Here is a 5,604-nt window from a genome sequence, read left to right on the forward strand (position 1 = left end):
GCAAAGGAGCCTGGGTGTCAGCTGGGACATTATGAAAGACACCTTCACATTTCATATTCCAGAAGATCAAAAACCATTCACATAATGAGGGGTTCTGTCCACAATAAACAGTTTGATCCCCTGGGGTTTTTAGCTCCAGTAACTATTGAAGGCAGACTGCTTCTCAGACAACTCTCCACCCAAAATACAGATTGGGACGCCTGCCTTCCTGAAGACAAATTTGACGTCTGGAGAAAGTGGCATAATTCTCTAACAACACTGAAAGAGGTACATGTCCCTTGCACATACACATCATTTTCCACTACTGAAGCCAAACAAAAAGAATTGTGTGTTTTCTCTGATGCTTCCATCAGGGCGATATCGGCTGTTGCATACCTCAAGACAATCAATGAACAGGGTCGCACTGAAGTGGGGTTTGTTTTTGGCAAGACTAAGCTCGCGCCACAGCCTGAGCTAACAGTCCCCAGGTTAGAGCTTTGTGCGGCCATGCTGGCTGTGGAAATAGCAGAGCTAGTAATCAGGGAAATTGATATGAAAATGACTACAGTACATTTCTACACAGACAGTCGAATTGTGTTAGGATACATACACAATGAAACAAAGAGGTTTTATGTGTACGTACACAATAGGGTACAGCGTATCCGACAGTCAACATGCCCAGAACAGTGGAGTTGCATACCCTCAGAGCTAAACAATGCAGATCATGGTTCTTGATCTGTTACAGCAGCGGAGCTTGCACACACTGCATGGCTGACTGGTCCAAAATTCTTGACCAACTCAGAAAGTCTAGAAATGGATGCTGCAAAGGAGACAACATATGACCTAGTGGATCCAGATTCTGACTCGGAGATATGATAAGATAACAACTCTCATCACACAAAGAACAGGAGACACCCTAGGTGCAAGGAGGTTTGAATGTTTCTCAACGTGGAACTCACTCACCAAAGCCATAGCTCGTCTGTGTCATGTTGCCCAGTGTTTTACACCCTCATCACGGAATAGAAAGTGTGTTGGCTGGCACAGGTGCAAGAATGTAACAGTTGCTGATATCAACCATGCAGAATGTGTCATAATCAAGTGTGCGCAACATGAAAGTTACTCAGAAAAGTTGAAACGCCTTAAATCAAACAAAGATCTGCCTAAAAACAGTCCTCTGTATAAACTACGGCCTCTCATTGACAATCAAGGTCTGTTGAGAGTTGGTGGACGCATTGATCAAGCACAAGCTGAAAACTTTGAGGCCCATCCAATCATCATCCCTGGTGGTCATCACATTGCAACTCTGCTTGTTCGGCACCATCATGAGTCTGTTAAACATCAAGGCAGACATTTTACTGAAGGTGCAGTTTGTGCTAATGGGCTGTGGATAGTAGGAGGGAAACGTCTCATCAGTAGCTGCATTTACAGGTGTGTCACATGCAAAAAGATATGTGGAAAAGTGCAACAGCAACAAATGTCAGAGCTACCCATGGAACATTTGCAAGTAGACCCACCATTTTCCTATGTAGGATTAGATGTGTTTGGTCCATGGGAAATCACAGCATGTCGGACCAGAGGTGGTCAGGCCACAGGAAAAAGGTGGGCAGTTTTATTTACATGCATGTCCACACGTGCCATTCACATTGAACTGATTGAAAGCACGCCGTCATCGAGTTTCATAAATGCACTAAGGAGGTTTATTGCCATCAGAGGGTGTGTTAAACAGCTACGCTCAGATCGTGGCACAAACCTTGTTGGAGCCTGTAGGGAACTTAAGATGGACTCGGTATCTCTTTCTGACGCAAATGTGGAAAACTTCCTTCTCCAGCACAAATGTACCTGGGTTTTTAACCCTCCACACTCTTCTCATATGGGTGGCGCATGGGAACGCATGATTGGAGTGGCCAGAAGGATTCTGGATTCAATGCTTTTCCAAAATGAACCCTTCAAACTTACTCATGAAGTCCTAGCCACGTTTATGGCGGAGGTTGGGGCGATCGTAAATGCCAGACCCCTCATTCCTGTGTTCACTGACCCAGTGTTCCCTCTCATTCTAACTCCGGCTATGTTGTTGACGCAAAAAACAGCTGTTTCTCCTTCTCCAGTTTGTACGTTTTCTAAAGGAGAGTTGCTAAAAAACCAGTGGAAGAGAGTTCAAGCCTTAGAGGAAACATTCTGGGCTAGGTGGCGAAAGGAATACATGGCAACACTACAGCAGAGGCAGAAGTAGCATGTACAGAAACCGAATCTCAAGGAAGGAGACGTTGTTCTGATGAAAAACAATCAGGCTCAACGAAATCAGTGGCCTATGGGAATTATTGCTAAAGCTATTCCCAGCAAAGATGGACTTGTAAGAAAGGTGGAAGTTAGCGTGTCAAGGAATCGCAGTAGGAAAACGTTCTCCAGACTTATTTCTGAGGTGGTCCTACTTTGTTCACAAGAAGATATACACAGTCTTTCTTAATCTCTAGTGTTCTAGGTCAGAGGTCAACATTCGTGGAGGGGTATTCAATTATATGGACCATTTAGAAACAAGATTAAGGTAGTTTTTTTTTTGTCTTTATAATGGTATATTTTGATTATGCCAGGCAGGGAGTGTTATGGAACATATGATTGTTTGCTTGGAACGCTGCCCTCTAGTGGTAACAAAAAATAAGTGATTAACAGGAAGTGTCGTAGTAGAACATTCCTTACTGCATGGATTCACGGAGCGAGTCTCCAAAGTATCAATCCAAGTAATCCTTTCTTTAAAATCCACAGAAAACGGCTTCAGCCGTAAATTCGTTGGTTTATGTTTATATTAACATATTTGCGTGACAATGTCAGTAATTTGAAGCTTAATATATGTGGATGGCAGTATTTGTTAAATATGTGTATGCAATATTAACGATAGCACAGGTTATTTTTTATTGCATTTAGTCTTTCTTCAAAGCATGTATAAATATGTTCTGAGTGCTATTGCAGGGTAAACTTATGCAAGCAGTGTTTGTTAATGATGTACTCATCCAAATGTATTTGTTTTCTTTGCAGTTTTACAAAAAATATTATATTTTCTACATTAAACCTGCCAACCACAACAACCTGCCTGTTCCTTGGAGGATGGCAATGTGGAAGATGTATTGTAAAGCTAGTTGTATAGCTGAAATTGTTACATTTCAGTGAGGACATCATAGGCGGGGTACTGAACTGACCCTAACCCTGGACGTCCAGTCACTCAGCATCCTCCAGATTCAAAGTCCAGACCATTGCACATCAACATTGTTTCAACAAAACTTTAAAAAAGGACAAAACTCTCTCTGTCTCTACAAAAGAAAATTTTCATTGTTAGTAATGCCTTCTCAAAAAGGCCTACTGTACATAAAGTGCATAGTTTTGATAAAAACCCCAGTATAACATAGAAACTATAATGAAACTTTTTCTGAAGAAATAATATTAAAACAACATAGTCTGCATGTCTAAAATAACTCATAAACAAAGAATATTATTTAAAAAAAAATTACCTAAGGCATGGTAAAGAGATCGTGTTCCAGATGTGACGAGAAGCTTTGTCAAGGGAGATGGGGGGCGGGGGATGGGTTGTATTAATTGGCTGTATAACAGAGAGCTTCAGTCAGAAACCTGCCAGAGCTCAGCAGCTTTTTTTTCCTTCTTCTCTCTGTGTCTGTTATAATGGAGGCCTTGGAAGAAGTTGAACTCTGCTTTCCACAGCTCCTCAACACCTCCTGTATGAGGCCAAAGCGTCCTTACTCTGAGGTCATACTGACTTACGTTATACTGTCGTCCATCTCCCTGCTCACTGCAGCTCTCAACTTGCTGGTCATCGTCTCCATCTCACACTTCAAGTATGAGAGGCGTAGTGCATTGAACCAGAAACCAAATTTTATAAATGTCAGAGTTTTGTAGAAATCAGTGCTACTGTCTTAAAGTCTTTGCTTGTGTCTTATATGATATGTGTGTTTCTTGCCTCCCCCTCCAGGCAGCTCCACACCCCCACCAACTTCTTTGTCCTCTCTCTGGCTGTCTCAGATTTCTTCGTTGGCCTCCTCATGTTTTTTCAGATTATGCTCATAGACGGCTGCTGGCTGCTTGGCAATCTCATGTGTGTTGTGTATCAGTATCTATCCTACATCATTACCTCTGCCTCAGTAGGAACCATGGTGCTCATATGTGTTGACCGCTATGTGGCTATTTGTGATCCTCTTCATTACCCCACTAAAGTCACTCAAAAAAGAGTTCAAGTCTGTGTTTGCCTGTGTTGGACATGTTCTGTAATCTTTCAAAGCCTGGTGTCAAAGGAGAATCTGGAACAACCAGGCAGGTATATTTCTTGCTCTGGTGAGTGTGTGGTTGTTGGTAACTACATTGCTGGAGTTGCAGATCTGGTATTGTCCTTTATTGGTCCTGTCATTGTCATCATATTTCTGTATATGAGAGTGTTTGTGGTGGCTGTGTCTCAGGCTCGGGCCATGCGCTCCCACATTGCAACTGTGACACTCCAGTGTTCAGTCAGTGTAACTGTTAAGAAATCGGAGCTGAAAGCAGCACTGACTCTCGGTGTTGTTGTCATTGTGTTTCTAATATGTCTGTGCCCATATTATTTTGTCACTATTACAGGACAGGACACCTTGCTCAGTGCTTCATCTGCTGCTTCTGTTATATGTTTGTTCTATTTTAATTCCTGTCTAAACCCTGTGATCTATGCCTTTTTCTACCCCTGGTTCAGAAAATGTCTTAAATTAATTTTTACTCTTCACATTCTGCAGCCTGGCTCCTCTGAGGCCAGTATACTGTAGAACCACAGAGAAAGAGAGAGAATGGTGATTAAAATAATTTTAATATGATAAGAAATACTTGAAGTGTAGTGAAAACATTCTGCCCTTTGCGTTAATTTCATGGACTGTATGTTACATAAACCTGTGGTAACAGTGTATTAACCAAGAATCTACATGAGCTTCTGCTGCATATAGTAAGCACTGTGTCTAGAATTTATCTCTGTGTGTTACAGGATTGAGTTCAACATCATCATTCAAGTGAACACTTATTATATCATATGCATCGGATATCATTCATTAATCAAATTAATGCAAATATACAGTATTCAGAAAAGCCAAGGTGACTTTGAAGATTAAAAAAATGCACATATGGCCTATCCACCCAACAACAGTGGTCCTCAGGTTATTTCATGGTGAGAATTGTGGTACCTGTGTCACAGTTAGTTTATGGCAACCAGGTTTCTTATAATCTTTATGTATTGTTTTTAAGTGTGATTTGCTTGACAATTATGTTTTGTACTTTAGGCAACAGAAAATATAATACTGGGCAAAGGATTTAATGTACAAGTCTTGGTGGGTTTATCATGTTTCCAGCCTCTTTCTCTGGAATCTGGCTGCAGGTTTTTGTCTCATTCAGTCACAAGAGCCATCACTGATATGGAGTGCTAAGTTTATTACAGTCTCACAGTCAGTTCATCACAAAGGTGTTGGATGGGAATGAGCTCAGAGCTCTGTACATCAGATCAGCAGTCTCTTCCATAACAAATTGATGAAAACTTTTTTTTGTTGTAATTTCTTACTAAAACAGCAAAGTGTTGCTACAATGTGAGAAACAGACAACTGTGACAAACAT

This window comes from Monopterus albus, unplaced genomic scaffold (genome assembly GCF_001952655.1).
Source record: "Monopterus albus unplaced genomic scaffold, M_albus_1.0 scaffold495.1, whole genome shotgun sequence".
NCBI lineage: Eukaryota > Metazoa > Chordata > Actinopteri > Synbranchiformes > Synbranchidae > Monopterus > Monopterus albus.